The 19,759-nt window shown below is 42.0% G+C and overlaps 1 non-coding gene across 1 annotated transcript; it reads left to right on the top strand.

Moving 5' to 3' along the window:
- Window positions 1-7,245: 7,245 nt before the first annotated feature.
- On the top strand, window positions 7,246-7,396 carry LOC112848990 (U12 minor spliceosomal RNA). The gene has a single exon (XR_003222454.1). It is a non-coding gene; the product is annotated as a U12 minor spliceosomal RNA (small nuclear RNA).
- The last annotated feature ends 12,363 nt before the right edge of the window (window positions 7,397-19,759 follow it).

Here is a 19,759-nt window from a genome sequence, read left to right as displayed (position 1 = left end):
TTCCTTTCTTGTCAGTTGCCCCTGTAATTTGTCTGCTCCTTTAATTTTTTTTTAATGTTTATTTATTTGAGAGAGAGAAGGGGACAGAGGACTTGAAGTGGGCTCCATGCTAACAGCAGAGAGCCTGGTGCCGGGCTTGAACTCATGAACCGTGAGATCAGGACCTGAGCCGAAGTTGGATGCTTAACCGACTGAGCCACCCAGGGGCTCCTAATTTGTCAGCTTCTTGAAGGCTGTCCGTGGGTGTCTTCATGAAAGTCTGTTGTCCTTATAACAGTCCTTCCTGGTCTATTATTAGCTCTGATTTGAGCCCTGTCCTCACCCTCTGTCCTTCATCTCCAGCACCCATAACTTTTCATGCTGTTATCTAATTTTGAGCAGGAACATTCTTTGCGAAGCATGGAAGGGGTGTGCCTTTGGAGGAGGCAAATCCAGCTCTTTTTGGTTTTATTGGTTAGAAAGAAGAATCTAGGTCTCAGCAATAACTGAGATAAGTAAAGAATACACCAGGGACCTAAAATATACAAGCTACCTGGCATTTAAAACAAAGAGCTGCCTAATCCCAGGAGGGCATCTGAACTGTTAGTTTGAACGGCATCCTAAGCAGCTACCTACTAGCCCTCGTCTTCTGGGGAGAAACATTCGGGACTCAGTCCAGAAATTACATCCTGAGACTCATATTAAAATGACTACCGTCTGTTTTCACGTGACTCGTCGGCACTTGTGTGGGAGCAAGACTGGGACGATGGTATTTGGATACCACCTTCATTAGCGCTTCCTGGGGATGTGGTATCCATGTTGCCGTCTGTCCAGCATATCCCTCCCTCAGAGCAAGGTTGATTTCTTGTGGATACTTATTTCTGGGTTAGTGCCGGGATAGCACGTCTAAGGCTCTCCCTGAAATCATACCCTCTTATTCCATATAACCACAGCCCTGAAACCTTCAGCTCTGAAAAAATGCTAGCGATTGAATGGCCAAAAGGGAAGAATCCTTGCATCATTAAAAGCTTCCATGACCACCTTGACCTCTGAGCCTTCCCAATGACGTTTCAACTTCCCTGAAGCCCAGGGCTGAGTTCCAGCTGGTTAGGTGATGGACAACTGTCTCCACCACTGTCCAAGGAGGCTGCGAATGCCCTAAGATTTAGGTGTCCCTCAGGGGTTCTACCCAACTTTCACCTGATGCTCAGCACATGTTCACTTGTTGCCTGACAACTTTTCATGGGGTTCTTATTCTCCCGACGAAATTGGAAGATCTTTCAGAAGCAGGGGATAGTCAACTGTCTGTAGCTTGCAGGGAAGCCCTGGAAATTTCTATGGCTGCGGCATGTGTGTGCGTGTGATTGACAATCAGATAGATGATGGCGAGTAAGAGGAGAAGGAGGAGAAGTCAGCGGGAGATAGATATCAATAGAACCAACGGAATCTGAAGAGTGACACAAAGATCCAAGGTTCGAGAGCCCTGCACTCAAGCAGGACATGGAACCTACCGTAATCCTGGGCTAATGGTGCCATCGTTTGTGTCTTGTTGTTTGATGTTTGGAGTCTTGGGATATCTATCCGGAGGCAACAAAAAGTGAGGCAAGATTGTTCAGAGGCTACGAAAAAAGCCAAGGAAACTGTTCAGTGGAGGGCGGCGGCGAAGTTTCTTTTCACCTCCCTCTCTCACCCTGGCTGCCACCCTCAAGGGCTCCCGCAGCCTGTGGAACCACAGACGGCGTCTCCTCCAGGCAGAACTAGGACAGAGGCTGCTCTCAGGCAGATTTGGCTCTTGCTGGTGGTCAAGTTCCATTTGAGCCCTTTTACTAGAACGTCCCAAGAATCACAGCAGGGGGAGGGGGAGGGGAGGGGGCCAGAGGCATCTTAAACTGCCGATATCAGGAAGTCCCAGGGGCCAGGAACAAAGTGCAGATGCCTGGGGCACCTGCCTCAAAGCGGTCAGTAGCAGTTGCAGTGGGAGTGGCAATGGGGTCAACCCTGTTCCAGGGGGTGGGGGACAACCAGGACCCAGCTCCTGGGTGCCTGCTGCCATTGGTGCCGCTTCTTGTCTGTTCTTCCTCCCGGAGCTTCAACCCCAGATGGATAGGTCTGCTCCGCCATCCGCTGAGAAGGATGAAAATGGCCAAGGGTTCCAGCAAGAGCTTGACCATTTGAGCAATGGCAGCGGGGCAAGACCGGTGGCAGGTAAAAGGCAACGAGCAGGGCAGGGAGCGAGAGGGGGTGACAGGTGAGAGAGGACGTATGCCTGAGGCCTCCGGGAAGGTGCCACGGAGATCCAGGAGGAATAAAAGCATGGATGGAGAAAGGAACCAGAGTGTTCTGCGTGGCTCCTCCAGGCCAGGTTCCTGAGCTCAGCAATCTGCATTTTTATCACGCTGATTTATTTTTGCTTTTGATTACGAAATATTTCAAATTCGCAGAAGGGTACAGAAAATGACATTGTGGCTACGCATGTAAGTGCACCTAGCTAGAGCAGGTGTCAACATGTTGTCGCCTTTCTTCCCATCCCTTCCGAGGTCTTTCTCAGCATCGGGACCTTCAATACTTGAAGGGATTGCTTGGAGACCTGTGGTAGAAGGCCAGCTAGCACACTTTTGAAACCAAATAAGCAAGCAAGTCAAAACAAACATTTGGCTTCCAAGAAGGCCGATTGTGATGTGATTCTTGTTTTTATTTCTTTTAATGTGTGTGTGTGTGTTTTTAATTTTAATTTATTTAAGGAATCTCTACTCCCAACATGGGTCTTGAACTCGTGACCTCACTGAGATCAAGAGTCGCGTGGTCTTCCGACTGAGCCAGCCAGGCGCCCCGGATTCTTGCTTTTAGTATCAAAAATATTTTAATTTCAAAAATTATTTTCAAAAATATTTTAACGATTTTTTTTATTATAGAGAATTTCACTCCTTTATCCCCCTCTTTACACGACTGTTTCTGTTTCCTCGTGCTCTCGTGCATTTTCCTCCTTTTTATGAAGTTGCAATCATAGTTTTTTATGTAATTCTGAGTTCTATTTCCCCTGTGTCATGGCCACAAAATATTATTTCATAAACTTCCATTTTACTCCACGGTTAGCATCCACAGTAAATAGTAATGCTTGCTGGCCATTCCGTTGAGCTTATGTGTCCAAATTTCCTTTAGGGGAAATATCATTTCCATTGGCTTTCAGTTCACTCCTCTTTCAATTCCACATTATGATCATGAAGATCTATTAGATACATAGAATCGAGCCGATCATGCTCCTAATTTCATGGCACGTAATCACCATCATTCTCTGCTGAAGTCCCCCTCTTTTATTATTTTGTTTTATTTTGTTTTATTTTATTTTATTTTATTTTATTTTATTTTATTTTATTTTATTTTATTTTTTTATTTTCCTGTCTTTTCACTCCTGGTCGCCAGTCTCATTCTTTTCCTTGCCTCTGGTAGATTCACTATATGCTTTCCTAAATGACTTTCAGTAAGTTTCTTTATATGTGTGTCCATGACAAACGTATAGTATTGCTTTCTATTTTAGAAAATGTATTTAATAGGTATTGTGCCCCAAATCAATTCTGTTTCTTACTTTTTTTTTTCCAGCCAGCCCCTAGTTTTGAGATCAGTCCATGTTGCCGTATGTACAGCCGACTCCCTCCTTCCCCTGTGCTTTGTTCTGCTATCTACTGTATTGGTGGGGTGCGTTTTCCTTAACTTTACTTTCACATTTTTTTAACGTTCACTCATTTTTGAGGGACAGAGAGAGACAGAGCGTGAGTGGGGGAAGGGCAGAGAGAGAGGGAGACACAGAATCCGAAGTAGACTACAGGCTCTGAGCCATCAGCACAGAGCCTGATGCGGGGCTCAAACCTACAAACAGTGAGATCATGACCTGAGCTTAACTGAATGAGCCACCCAGAGGCCCCTTTTCTTTCACAGTTTTTGATGGACAAATTCATGGTTTCTAACTTCTGGAACCCCCAACGCTGTACTCAACACACTACTATATGGTCTCTTGGGCATCTGAGAGAGAATATTTGGAGGATATAGACTCAGGAGTAGAAAAACTGCGTCTGAGGGCAATGGTGTGCTCAGTTTTACAAAATCCTGCCAAATTGCTCTCCAAATGAGCACACATGGTTCCATGAGCAATGCATGAGAGTTCGTGTTTTTCTACATCCTCACCAACAAATGATTTTATCAAAGTTCTGAAACTTTTGACAATCCGATGGGTTAAAATAGTATTTCAGGGTTGTTTACCTTTGCCTTTCTCTGATGCTAGTGAGGGGTCCGTTTTCTGTGAATTGCATAGAATTCAAGTCCATTTTCCTACTGGGTGTCCTATCTTTTTTATCCTCTCAATTGTAGGAGCTCCACTGACACGCTAAAAGTGCGAAACTTGCCTGATCCTTTTCTAGTCACATTAAAAATGAACTGTGAACAATTTACCTATGTCCGGAAAAACTGGCCCATAAGGTCAAGTATTTGTTGCCGTAACATCACCTGTCAATGTCAAAGCCGGGAGAAGAGAAAAGGTCACAAGAGGGGAGGCGCTCGGAGCTGCAAACACTTGAGCTTTTATTTGCAAGTGAGAAAAACTGAACTCATATTTAAGTATAAAGGAGAATTGTATTGACTCACAAAAATTCAGGGCCATCAGACTTCAGGCAATGGTGGGATAGAGGGGTTTAAACACATCATGTTTTCATCTCTGGGTTCTGCCTTCTGCATTGATTGACCTTACTCCTGGACAGACTTCCTGGCTTGTAACAAATGGCCCCGGGGGCCCTTCAGGCTGGTGCTTGTGTTCTCTGCAGCAAGGGGAGTGCTTTGATCCCATTAAGGGCTGAGGGGGAGTTTGTACTCAAACAAGATTACTGAGACCCTAATCAGCAAAACAAAATCAAAATGTGACTGTAGTAAAATTCATAACTCTAATTTATAAATTCTTTTCTAGTCACATTAGTGACTGTAGTAAGTTACAAATTCTATATTCTACGAAGCCCAATTCTTCTTTATGCTTTACAAATTAAATTACAAGTCTTATCATCTATTTATAAACCTAGCAAATTTCAGCAGTCACTTTTAAGAGTGCTTGTATAAGCTAATAAAATTCCCTTAAACATTTAAACTGCATTAATAAATTTAATATATTTAATTTCCTTTGAAGGCCTTCAAATGTCTGATTAACAAACAAACCTTCCCAAGTTCTTAGATACTATTCTGATAAATCACGTACATTAAAACGGTACATTTGGGGAATCATAAATTCTCCTAAGTGTTCTTACACTGTTCACAACAGGAGTCAACTTCTCTTGTTCCTTTCATCCTAAAAACACAAGTCTAAATCGATTACCCAAATGCCTTTTTACTTTGGAGTGACTAGATTCATCTGTTCAGTACTCAGATTCTCTTATGCATTACCAATGCTTCAAATATCCAATGAGTACAGATTGCTTTTTTTTCCATATTTAATGAGGTTGTATATAACCTGAAGTCTTGGTCAGGGCGTAAGATGGCGTAGCATGCTGGAGGTATGTTTCTCACCATCCAGACAGACAAACAGAGCCCTCTTTGATGACCGTTAAACCAAGAGAGACTTCCAATCCGTGTGTGCCAATGGGATGGCCTTAGAGCCCTCTTCAAATTATACATTATTTAATTCTGAAATGAGATTAGAGATACAAACCCCTACCCAGATGCTTTCAACATTTGATTGGGTTCAGTGAACTATTAACTTTGATTCTGTTCTGAATTCTTTACGTATCCTTCTGATTTAGCAGGACCAAAACTCTAACAATTTTTCGTAAATACATCCCATTGGATTCTGCACACCTCTAGAGTTTCGGTCAGGCTCTGTAGTCACAAATCTAAGGTCATACTAATGACATTCCACAGAAGAAAAAGCCTCTTTCCAAGTGGAACTTACAATTGTAGGTGAGAGCACTTGCTTGGTTCCGTTTGAGTCACGTGCCCACAGAAATAATTTCTGTACCGTAGGCTATGAGATATTTGGAATAGCCTATCTTGAGAAAGAGACTTTCTCTTCCTTATGTTCACATTAGGAGAAAAACGTATGTTTAATACATACATTCATAATTAACTGAACATAACTATATACAAATGTGTCTATGTGTATCTTGTAGGGAGTTTTATGGTAGATAAAATCATGATACGAAAATATCTACATGTTCTTTTTTTTTAAAGGACAGATGTTGAATTTTTTCTCAGATTGTGAATTTTGACAATTGCCTTTCAGAAATCATAAAGATGATCATACTATTTTTCCATGATTTATTAAAGCGCTAAGTTAGATTTCAAAATGGTAAATTATATTAGATTCTCTAATATTGAAACTTTCATCACTAGTATGAATCCCACCTAAAATCACGTGTTATTGCTTTCAAGTCCTGACAGAATCTTCTGGCTACTATTTTCTTCTATTAGATTGATAATTATAATTGAGATTCCCCTATAATTGTCTTTTCCATGCATTTTCTTTGTCAGGTTTGGGTATTATTTGTTAACTCTGATTTTCAAAAAAAAAGACAAAGAAAAAAAAGGAAGATTTTCTCCTTACTCTATGCTCTGGAACAATTTAAACTAAATTGGGACCATCTGTTCCTTAAAATGTTGATAGAATTATTTCCCTTTCATTCTCTCACTGTCTTTTCTTGCAACTTTCTCTATTTCTTCCATGATAATTGGCTTAGAAGCTCTGTGCTGTCTACACTGTCTTTTGGTAATTCTCGCTTTCTGATAAAGTCATTAGTTACATACAGATTCTCAAAATTATTGGCTCAGATTTGAGCAGAGTGTTCTGTAATTTGTCAAATATCTTTGAGCCAGATCATTTTTGCATCTTCCTTATGCCTATGTAATTCCTACCCCTTTCACTGATTCGATCAGACCAGGGTTGATCAGCCTTGGCACCACTGATGTTTTGGGCCAAACAGGCCTCTGTCGTGGGGCCTGTCCTGGTGTTGTAGTAGAGGCCCAGGCAAGCATAAGGTCCTCCTCCTTCTCCTCCAGCTTTACTCCTTCCTATCCTGGCATTGGAGTCTGTTTTGCAACAGCCCTACCTCTACCCGCCAGATACCAGTAACACCAGCTGTTACCCTGTTGCGACAACCAAAAATATCTCCAGACATTGTCAAATGTCCCCTAGGGAAGGGGACGGGCAAAATCACCCACGTTGAGAACTCCTGGTTTAGACAATCGTTTTTCTAAATTTTTAAAATTTCATTTTGTATTTAAAGAAACAACCATTGGATCCCTTAAACTTACAAGTAGGGAAACATGATGACTTCGGATGATGCCTGAATCATCACTGCTTATGTGACACAAATTTTTGAGTGGGTAAAGGTTGCCTCTGGGGTGACCCGCCTGCTTTGCGGAAGCCTTGGAGTTGGTGATCTGTCTGTCCGTCTTTAACCCTGAAAGAGTAGACTGGTATGAAGGTAATAAACGAGGTGGAGAAGGGAAAAAAAAAAAAAGCCCTTGGATTCATTCTTTTGGTTCTATCAGTCTTTAGTCTCCTGATGTATTAATTTCTACTTTTATCTTTATTATTTTTGTTGGACTTTCTTTGGATCTTTTTTTTTTTTCTCCTAAATACCTGGATTGGCTGCTTCATTTATTTATTACCATTCTTACCTGTTTCACTCCATGGAGTGAAGTGGGTTGCCAGGGGGTGTCTGTATCCCCAGCCCAGCCATGCACAGGGATCTTCTTGTTCCACACTAATGGTCACTGGCTCATTCATGGATGTTTCATCGCCAGGTAGAAATCTGTGTTTTGCCAGCTCTTCCCAAAGTTCCCAGTTCTTTCCATGATTTGCATTTTTAGTGTTCTCGATTTTCCTTGAGGACTGAGTTGCCATTATTATTTATTTTCCTGTGTGCATTTGGTTCATTTCAGAGTGGAAAAAAGGGCAGACTTGCCTTTGATCCACCATATAATCCAAATCCAATGTACTAATTATGTAGGGTTTGATTTGGGCAAACTATATTGTGGGCTGCTGATTTCAACAATTACGCGCAATTCGGAGGAACGGTTACTTGTCACATCACTTGCTTAGACCAGTCCTCAGAACCATGAAACAAAGCTTTATTTTGACGCACTAAATTGCCCTACCCCTCTGCCATTAGAAATGGCAACAGACAAATCCCAGTTTGATGCATTAATGATTTAAAATAATGCTTTTCTCTCCACAGAGGCATTTCGTGAGTGATGAGTTCTATATACCTGGTGGCTCAGTGTTTCTCATGATTGGAGGTGAAAATGCCACCAGCAAAACGTGGATGTCAAGGAGCATTACCTGGATGGAAAACAGTGAGAGATGAGAGCCCTCTGCTTCCCTGTGGAAACAAAGACTTTATGGACAAAGCCAGCCAACCTCACACACTTAACAAGTTGTTCGTACGCTTTTGTAAACAGGACAATACTCTTCGTGTCTTTCAACTACAATATCACGTTCAGAATTTAAACTTGCAACGATAGATACGCTGTCAGTCTCAAAATTCTCTCCCGTTAGGCTGGGAAGACTTGAAATTAATGAAATTTAAACTCTGAAAACGACCCGCCACTCGGAGGCAGTAGCGACCATTTTATTAAAAACAGTTTGTCACTGTTAAGTGAAATGTCAAATTTTAGCTTTCGGTGGCAACACGGGGACAGAGTAAAAAGATCTAGTTGTTTTTCAGGATCTTATTCTTCCCACTTAGTCTTGTTGTGTTTCGTGCAGTGGAAACATGATTTTTTTTTTTTTACCTACTTATAATTACTACATATACAATCAGACCAAATGAATTATAAGGTGCTCTAAAAGTTTGAAAGACACCAAATATTTGGGGCCAAGAGTTTGACTCTCTTTTTATTTTTTTTAATGTTTTATTTTTATTTTTGACAGAGACAGAGACAGAGACAGAGACAGAGACAGACCATGAGCGGGAGAGGGGCAGAGAGAGAGGGAGACACAGAATCAGAAGCAGGCTCCAGGCTCCGAGCTGTCAGCACAGAGCCCAATGCGGGGCTCGAACTCACAGACTGTGAGATCATGACCTGAGCCGAAGTCGGACGCTCAACCGACTGAGCCACCCAGGCGCCCCTTGACTCTCTTTTTAAAGGGAACATGCATTGCCTTTTTATAGCCCTGAGCGTGCCATTAATGTCAGTGAAATGATATCTTTATTATATGAGTCATAATTCTTGGTACCGTTTAACAGTGGAAAACTATTAATAACTTCAGGTTAATAGCATAGGTCTCTTCCTACCTTCAAAAAAAGTGATTTTGGAATTCGAAGTCGCTGACTCTTTTATGATGTGGTGACAGTCCAGTATTTTCGCGGGCTCTGCATTTCTTCCTTAGAAACTGTGATTTGGGTGTGGGTGTTGTCAGAATTTTGTTATTCCATAAAAGGCTTCAAGGCTAGGTTTTCTGTATTGTCCTGCGACATTTTGTTTTTCAAAAATGGAAGTACTTGACCAAATTCACAGCTTGTAATGATGAAGTCAGGAACAGTGGTTGACTAATACTCTCCATGTAATTAATCTGTAACCCATCAAAGGGATCCAATCACAACCCATTGGCGGTGTGGAGTTGCCTGTTCCTGGGACAAAACTCATTAGCCTTAAGTGTTTACAGTACCCCACCTTCCCCTATTTGCTCCAGAAAATCCTTTATTAGCCGGGTCCCTTCCCCACCTCCCGCGCCTGCTCTACCTTCTAATCATGAAGGACGAGAACACCCTGATGGCTGGGAGGGAGATTAGATTTAACCACACAAGGAAAAAATTCTGGCAAGAGTGAAACAATGATGCTTAAGTTGGTGTTAAGAGAGTAAGAGTTTGGTGTTTGAGAGTTTCCTCAACAGAATTAGGAAGGGACAGAAGCTTCCTCAACAGAAGCAGAAGGGACTGAGGCGGGTTATGACCTCTAACCCTTTTGATGTGCTTTGAGGTGCACCTGCTAAGAATAAAGTTCCCTTTTCATTACTATTGGTTGTTGGGTTGTGCTTCTTTATTTTTGTTTATTTATTTTGTAAAAGTTTATTTATTTATTTTGAGAGAGAGAGAGTGAACGAGCACAAGCAGGGGGAGGGGTGGTGCAGAGACAGAGGGAGATAGAGGGTCCCAAGCAGGCTCCCTGCTGTCAGAGCAGAGACCAACATAAACCCTCATAAACCCTGAGATCATGACCTGAACTGAAGTCAAGAGTTGGAAGTTTAACTGACTGAACCACCCAGGTGCCCCTGGACTGTGCTTCTTTAAACGTGACTTCATAGAGTGGACCCTAAGCAACATGAAACCCCTCCTCATCATTTATTCAGGGTATCTCCTTATCTAGAATGCCAAGTTTAAGTTGATAGCGATTAAGAGATCACTATTCTATTAACTTTGAAACAATAATTTTTAAAATAAATATTTAAAAAGCAAATTTTTTATCATGCATTACTTCATCCTGGACTTCTATTTGTCATGCTGTTATGGTATATGATTATCATGTAATATAATAAGGACTGTATTAATACTTGTATAACATATGTGAGTCATATAAGCCTCTGTTTTAAGTTTATTTATTTATTTTGAGAGCGTGTGCATGCACACACATGAGCAGGGGAGGGACAGAGAGAGAGGGAGAGAGAATCCCAAGCAGGCTCCGTGCTGTCAGCACAGAGCCCGATGTGCGACTCAATCTAACAAACCAGGAGATCATGACCTGGGCTGAAATCAAGAGTCAGACGCTTAACCTACTGAGCCACCCAGGTGCCCCAAACCTCTGTTTTTTAGTGGCATTTTTTGATAACTTTTTTTTTCTAGTTTTAAAACTGGCATTTTGGGGGAAAGTATAGAAGATTACAGAGAAAGACATGTTATTCATAGTCTGACCTATTAAATTGTTGCTAAAATCTTGGCTTTCAAAACAAAATGTATCTAAGGTTTTATATCTTATTTTTTTTCCTTCTGTAATAACATTGCTATGGCTGGGAAAGGTAGTTTTAATTCTATAAGCCTAGCTGATTTTTTTTTCTAAGAGAAAGAAATGGAGAATGGATATTTGGGGACAGCCAGCGTTCTCTGTCACAGGTTTCTAGTAGTGAAATATTGGGTCAAAAGTTCCTTTGCCTTCGGAAGATCCTGATATAGGTCCCAGAGTGTTCCCCAGAAATGTTCTCCTACTTTATTCTGTCCAGTAGTCACTGGAGTGCCTGCTTTATCTAGCTTTTGGTAACATTTAGTATTATCATCGACACAGGTATTTGACAGTTTGATAGGTGAAGAAAATAAACCATTACCAAATTTGCACTTTTCTGATTAGTAGGACTAAATGTCTTTTTCATGTGTTCATTGGCCATGTGTATTTCTTCTATGTGAAGTGTTTTTTTTAAATGTCTTTAGCCCCTATTTGATGTTTACACTCAGCCACGTGGGGCATTATTCTACTTGAAATTAGTATCTCCAGCAAGGAGATAGGGGGTAATTTTTTGTTGTTGTTGTTCTTTGGTGTTGAAGATTAAAAACAACCTTAACACACACGATGGACTTCCTTAGCCTTACCGAAAACCCTACTGAAAAACAACAGAACGGTAAAGTGTTACTTGCTCCCTTATAACTTAGGAAATTCAAGCCCATATTGGCTTTCTCTGGATGCAGCAGGCAACCCAAAAAGACTAGAAAATATCCTCCATGTGATTAACCATGGATCCTCTAAAGTCTCAGAAAAGTAGCGAAGCAATGCCAGCTTATCTCTTTCCACTAAGGGCTACGTTTGGAGTCCTGCCGATAGCTTACTGCGAGGGGCGCCCAGTGCCTCAGGGAAGGCCATCTTGCCATGGAGGGGAGTCTGGAGCTCCCATCAGGTGCGCCCAGGTCGGGAAGGACAAATGCAAATGAGACTTGAGAAATAGAAACTCCTCCTCCTCCTGCTGCCTGCCTTTGTGTGTAACTCTTCACCAGAATGTCCTTCTGCCCATTCTCATTCAAGTGTTTCAAGTGGAATGGGGGTAAAAATCTCAATGTGTTTTCAACATTTGCATTTTGGCCTCCTGGTCAAGCAGGTTTAAGTGCCATGTTATTTTGCCCTAACGGCTGTCATAAGGAAGTGTGATTGCGTTTTAATTATAGAGACCTACGTACTTATAGCCTCCTCTATCTCCGCAGCAGCCAAGCCCTGCCAACTTCCAAAACATCGTGGCAGAGAAAATGGCATTTGCCAACAATACATGGGTGTCATTTGGTGGTTCTCAGGCAGGGTTCCCTGCAGTGTGGTTGAGAATAAATACCCCAATCTGTTTGCTGCAGCTGTGGGCAACAGTGGAATGATCCAAGCAAAAGCTGACCTTTCTGATGAGTACACATTTGACAGAGAAAGATATTTCTGTAAGTGGGTGAACCACTTCCTACGTCAGTTGATCACTCACAGGGCCATCCGATTTGAGCTGTGTCTACCCCAACCCCACCGTTGGCTACAACTTCGCGAGAGACACCCAGGCTACAACCAGCTGATAGTTATTTTATCCATTTCTAAAGGCAGCTGACCAGCTTGGCTTTAAATGGGTGACCTCAATTGTGACGTGAATAGCGAAGTAAATCATCATCTAGAATTTCCGAAGAAGTCAAAGTAAAGCTCTTATTTTTGATGGGTAGAATTTTCAAATTTCCGAGTTGCCTTTTAATTCTTCTCTTTTCAATAACCTGCAAGAGTTAACTATTTCATGGTAAATTATACATAATTACCGTCTTGGGATTTGGGGCACCCATTATTCACATGAAACTGAGAAAGGCATTAAACTTCTTCTAATCAGATAAATACTTCGGAAGCAAATAATCTCAGATTGCATGTTAGGTGGGACTTATTATGATATTTAAATGTTAAATATTCAATGGTGAACAAGTATTGAATTTCTAGCTTCCCTAGCCTTACTACATGCTTATTCTCCTCTAAGCCTATAATGCCCCCAAATTGCATTTCTATTCTCTTGCCTCTTTTAGACAGCAGGGCTGTGTCCCAGTTGATTAATAGATCAAGACTTGCAGAATATGGCTATACTTCTCTGCTCTAATATTGACTTTTTGTTCCATCCTGACAAAAGTCATTTGATTTTTCAGTTTCTAGATCTCTATATAAGAAGGAGGTCACAGAGCACTTACAAGAATTGCTTTGTTCTGGTGTTCTGGTGCTTGAATTATCAAAATTAAATCATAGTAAATGACCTTGAGTCATTTTTTTTCTATATCCTAGAATACCTTGAAGCCACTCAAAATTCTCTGGCTGCACATTATAGGAACCCCAAGAAACGGTGACACAGGCTTCCGAGGTTATGGTGGAGATGCCAGAAAGCCCGGAGCACGATGGTAAACTGATTAAAGTTTTCAAGTAAGTGAAGGTTTGTGCATGAGACTACAGAGTTTCAGTCCTGAAAGCTTGACATGAACTTGAATTTTCCAGTATCACCAACATTTCTCTTAGCTAAGGCCTATTGCTTTGAGGCAACTTACTGAGGTATTGCACTACTAAACAATTTGGAGAATTTATCACCATCATGTAAGGTCCTAGCCTTAATAGATACTTTTCATCTGGGTGGGGATGAAGATTGGAGAGAGAGATGTTGGATTCCACAGCAGAAAGCTCAAAGTGGGCAGGTGAGAGAAGGTACAAAGGACGGGCACCTGTAAGTCCCTTAGAGAAGGAGCAAGGACCATGAGGGAAGGGGACATCCCTGGTCACCAGCCACACAGTATTTCTCTTGTATTAAACGTGAGGACTTTGGGCTGTTGAAACCACAACTGGTTCTAGGAGTCTCTCAGGGGCTGAGCACAAGTGTCTTTTCCACGGGAGATGGTGTCTCCTGTAACACAGGAAAGTCTTGCATATGATTGCTGGCTTTGAGTGTGGCTTTAAATGAGAGTAAAAGAGGTTCTCCTCAGAAAATAGAATTCTATTGAAGAGAAGAATGTGGGAGAAGAAAATCAGATCTAATCACAGGATAGAAAGTAGCGATTCTCAATGCGTCCTTGAAGGGTGATCACATGCCTGTCTTGTGAGGTACTCTTCAAAGGCTACACATAGTTGTACACTTTCATGGGCTGCAGGATTAAGAAAAAAAGGGGGACGCGGTTTCTCATTTCAGATGCTAAGGAAAGGCAAGAAGCACTTCGGAAACTGTCTGGGGACCTATTTTGGAAAATGAGAATTTTGCTAGCTAGGGAAGGGCCTGAGACATAGAAACCTCGTGTTCAGACCTTATCAACTATTACTCACAGTTTTGTCCCTCCCTTGGTTTCCCAAGGGTTAATTTTCATAACCAGATCCACTCTGTGGAGGGTGAGGAATTCGAGTCAGGGGAGGTCATTTCCTCAAATATTGCTTTCTAGGTGGCAAAGGTCACCTGACAGTTAACCAAGGGCCAAATCGAAGGTTCTGGAACTTAGCAGAACAAACAGTGGGAGGTGGATGGATATATTTTGGGGGAGGCTCATGACGTAACCTGGCTTCTGTGATCAGCTCGCTTTGATGGTATAAGTTAGGGGTCACTGAAAAACTCACAAAATTTAGGGAAGAAAGTCTACATCGAGGGAAGGGGGACCCCAGTGCACTAGATCATTCTCAAGGCACTTCACAGCTGTTCTAAACCAATCGCTGCAGCATTTAACATGGCAGAGATAGCATTCTCTTTTAATCAGATGAAGTTCCTTGCTATTTTGTTTTTAAATTTCTATAAACTTTAAAACAGTATCGTGACCAATTAAAACTCCCTAGGTGGAAGCCATTTTTAACTTATATTGGTATTTAAACCATAGATTCTAGTTACCTTTTTTGGAATTCCTTAACACTTGACTTGATATTTTAGAAACCAGGGTCCTATGGAGCCTGTAAGAGGCTCAACCTAATGAGATTCGGAGCACGAGAGATGGTCTGTTTTGTGCCACAAAAGAACTTCTAGCCCCATCAACTATGCATGCAATGGTGTAAATATAGCACCTCTAATGAGAAGTTAGCTTAAAATACACAGCCTGCCAATGGTGAATCACCAGCAGCAGCCGAAGAACATACCAGAACAGTGTGTGTGGGAGTGGAGGGATGAAGGCTTTTGGTAGAAGCTAACCAAGTCCTTCAGGTGTGGGGGAACCATCCTGAGTCCTGACGGTTGCTTCCTGAAGGTCATAACCACCCCTCGGCCCCCTGGTCTCTTCTGTCCCACTCCATGGCCAATGCCCCACGGAATCCTAGAAGTCAGACCTGACCAGAGAATGTTTTGTCTGGTTCGGAACTAAGGAAACTGAAGCCCAAAGATGTTTAACCATAAGGTTCCAATATGGCCAATTGGAGGGAAGAATTTAGTCGGAAGCCAAGGGACGTTTTGTTCCACTGTAGGAAGGACATGACATCAAGGCCATAACTAGGTCATGTTCACCACAACCAAACCTGCATTTTTAAATGTGTATTTATTTTTGAGAGAGAGAGCACAAGCTGGGGAGGGGCAGAGAGAGAGGGGGACAGAGGATCTGAAGGAGGCTCCACACTGACAGAAGAGAGCCTGAGGCAGATCTCGAACTCACGAACCAGGAGATCATGACCTGAGCTGGAGTCGGACACTTAACCGACTGAGCCACCCAGGTGCCCCAAACCTGCATTTAGTATGGCAAATCCACAATGAATAAAGAAACCCATGACAGTAAACACAGCTTCTAAAAGATAATTTCTACGGGGCGCCTGGGTGGCTCAGTCGGTTAAACGTCCCACTTCGGTCAGGTCATGATCTCGTGGTTTGTGAGTGAATCCCTGCTTGGGATTCTCTCCCCCGCTCTCTCTGCTCCCCCTGCTCCCTGCCACTTACACTGTCTCTGTCTCTCTCAAAATAAATAAATAAACTTTAAAGACCCTTAGCCTATAATTCTGACCTATTTTATTTGTTTGGTTCATTTTGGTACAAGCTGTTTCTCCACACCATTCAGAGATTTGCTAAAAAATGTTTGCCACTTTAGCCTTTATTCAAAGGGTTAGGCCTCTTGAATTCTAATGTTTCGTATCTATAGCTTGAAGGTATCCTGACATAGAGTGCTTTCGTTTCATATTCCAAAGAAACATTTAGGAACGATCTTATGCCTAGGAGCCAAAGCAATGTTCTATTATTAAAAAATAGACTTTCCTACCAAACTGTTATAGAAAGAAATTGTAACTACAATGATTATCCGGTTATCAGACCCCTAGTTTCAGACAATAGATTGTGGTTCTTTGGAAAATGTTTTATAACCTCAAAGCACCTGCAATATTAAACAGGAGATTTATATCTGGAATAGAAGTATGCTTCTTTTTCTTCTATAAAAATTTACTGGGCAAAACAAAGGGATTAACAAAGAGTCAATCCTTGAAATTAAAAACAAAATCTGAAAAAAAAAGAGAATTTTGCCTTTGGTTGCACGTCTTTGTAGTACTCCCAATACCATTACCACCGTATTTATCTAGTACTTTTTTTCTTTTTTTTTTTTTAATTTACATCCAAGTTCGTTAGCATCTAGTGCAACAATGATTTCAGGAGTAGATTCCTTAATGCCCCTTATCCATTCAGCCCATCCCCACTCCCACAAACCCTCCAGTAACCCTCTGTTTGTTCTCCATATTTAAGAGTCTCTTACGTTTTGTCCCTCTCCCTGTTTTTATATTATTTTTGCTTCCTCTCCTTTGTGTTCATCTGTTTTGTGTCTTAAAGTCCTCCTATGAGTGAAGTCACATGATATTTGTCTTTCTCTGACTGACTCATTTCGCTCAGCATAATACCCTCCAGTTCCATTCATGTAGTTGCAAATGGCAAGATTTCATTCTTTCGATTGCCAAGTAATACTTCATTGTGTGTATATATCACATCTTCTTTATCCATTCATCTATCGATGGCCATTGGGCTCTTTCCATACGTTGGTTATTGTTTATCTAGTACTTTTGACATACAGGACCTCTCCTTATTTACTTTGCACATTGGATATTGGATGAGTTTACTGGGACCACCATAACAACATAGAACACAATGGGTGCCTTAAGCAGCAGAAATGGATTTTCTCAGTTTGGGAAGCTGGAAGTCCTAGATCAAGGTACAGACACAGTTGGCTTCCTCTGAGGGCCTCTCTCCTTGACTTGCCAATGGCTACCTCTTGTCACTTTGTCCTCATGTCCTTCTTGCAAGAGCACCCTGGTGTCTCTTCCACTTATAAGGACACTACTCAGCATGGATTGGGGTCCCACCCTAACATTTAACGTCACTTAACTTAATCACCTCTTTAGCTGTTATCTGTAACATGCTTAAGTACTGGGAGTAGAGATTTCAACATCTGAATTTGGGGGGCGGGGACAATTCAGCCCATGACAGGTGCTAGCTCCATTTTACAGAGGAGGAAATGGAGGTCCAGGGAAATGAGTCACCAAATTCTCACTACACCAATTCTACCTAAATATGTAAGAAATGTAGAAACTTGTGTGACCACGAAAAATGTTAGGCTCAGTCTCCTATTTCAAATCACCTAGAATCTTTTTTTTTTTCCGAGAAAGAGAAAGAGAGTGGGGGACAGGCAGAGGGAAGGAAAGAGAGAATCTTGAGTAGGCTCCATGCCCAGCTAGAATTGGGGCTCGATCTCACAACTGTGAAATCATGACCTGAGCTGAGATCAAGAGTCTGACACTTAACCGACTGAGCCACCCAGGCACCCGACATAGCATCTACTTTTAAACCAATACTGGAAATTAGCTACAACCCTACCTTCCATAGTTATTGAGTTTATAGGTTTTTAAATTATTTAGGATAAAAGAATCTGAGGCTTTAATTCATCAAAGATAACTTACCTTCAAACTATAGAATTCACTTAAGGTATAAAATAAATGATTTAAAATATTAACATTTCTAATATTATATGTTCTAAAATTCTAGGATTTAGTGTGTGTATATAAAAATATAGTTTCTTTCTTCTATGCTTATAAAGCCATAATGACTCTCGTTCTGCCACTTACTAGCTGTGTGAACTGGGGCAAGTTATTTAATAACTTGGTGTGTCAGCCTTTTCATTCATAGAATAGTGATATTAATAATTCCTGCATTTGAGGTTAATATAAAAAATTTTTTAATGTTTTTATTTATTTTTGAGAGAGAGACAGAGACAGTGTAAGCAGGGGAGGGGCAGAGAGAGAGGGAGACACGGAATCCAGAGCAGGCTCCAGGCTCCAAGCTGTCAGCACAGAGCCCGACGCGGGGCTTGAACCCACGAGCTGTGAGATCATGACCTGAACTGAAGTCGGATGCCTAACCGACTGAGCCACCCCAGCGCCCTGCAGACCCTTAGCTAAAAAGAACAAACCGATGGTTATTGGAGGGGAGTTGGGTGGGGGGATGGGCTAGATGGGTGATGGGAGTTAAGGAGGGCACTTGATATGAGGAGCACCGAGTATGGTCCCTAAAGTTCTACACTGGAAACTAATAGTACCCTGGATGTTAACTAACCGGAATTTAAATAAAAACTTGAAAAAAAAAAAAAATAGGAAAGGCACAGCTGCCAGGGGCTTGCAGAAGACTGGTGCTTACTCTCCAGAGAGTTCTGGGGGCACCCCAGCGGCAGCCTCTTGCTCACCAGCCCCCACTCGCTGCCCGCAGACAAGCCCCGACTTACGATACCCCAGTGAACTTGCCCACCATCAGCGGGAACAGCCGCATCTTCTTCAGCCAGATCCGATTCCCAGCCTTGGTGTGGCGGTGGGGAGAGGGGTCTCAAATGTGTTCCTTCCTTGGGTACAAATAAAATATACTTTTTACGAACGTATATTGGTTTCCTATCACGGCTGTAACAAAGTACCACCGACTTAGCGGCTGAATGCAACACGAATTTCTTATCTTACAGTTCTGGAGGCGAGATGACCAGAATTCATGTCACTGGGCTGAAAGCAAGGTGTCGGTGGGGCTCCCTTCCTCCTTTGTGGGGGCTGCGGGGAAAATCGGTTTGCTTGCTTTTTCCAGCGGCCAGGGGCTGCCCCGTTCCTTGTGGCCTTGCCTATCTTCCAATCCAGCAATGCCAGGCTGGTCCCTCTTACACTGGTGTCTCTCTGGGTCTGTCTGGTCCACCTGTTCCCTTCACTTACAAGGACGGTTGTGGTTACCTTGGACCCACCTGGATAATCCAGGATATTCTCCTCACCTTAGAGAGCAGCCTCCATTCCAAGGCCACCTTCATGCCCCTTTGCCAGGGACCCTAACGCACTATGTTCTCTGGGGATCAGGACATGGGCATCTTTGGGAGCTGACTATTCTGCTACCACGGCTTTTCGGTTTCCTTCATCTGTCCTGTTCCCTTTTGGGTGTGTGTCTGCCGTTTCCCCTTTGCAGTCTCCTCGGAATGGTAGTCTTCAGCTGGTTTCTAATCCTGGCTATGTTTATGGGTCTATGCGAACATGGCTTTTATGGAGGTTGATATTTCATTAAATATTGAAGTGGACCATCCTGCTATTTTCCTAGAAATTAAGATGGAAATTAAGATGGAAATGCCAACTAAGGACATTTTTTTTTTTGACACGAGAAAAGCCCAAGATAAATTTTTAATGGGAAAAACCGATTGCAGGACAGTTAGAAACACAGCTGAGAAAAGTGAAATTATTTATTGCTTCGGCTTAGAGACAGGGATCTTGCCTCATCACCTTCTGTGACATTTGTTAAATGTCTACCTCCAGCTGAACCTGAATATTGATTTTTTTTTACTGCTGCAAAACCAAATATTCTTCCATTATAGTTACACGGGAAAAGCTGTCCAAACGA

The sequence above is a fragment of the Puma concolor genome, chromosome C1 (genome assembly GCF_028749965.1).
Source record: "Puma concolor isolate L17-30 chromosome C1, mPumCon1.1.hap2, whole genome shotgun sequence".
In the NCBI taxonomy this organism is placed as follows: Eukaryota; Metazoa; Chordata; class Mammalia; order Carnivora; family Felidae; genus Puma; species Puma concolor.
Note: the sequence above shows the minus strand (reverse complement) of the source record. Positions and strands in the feature narration are given on the sequence as shown.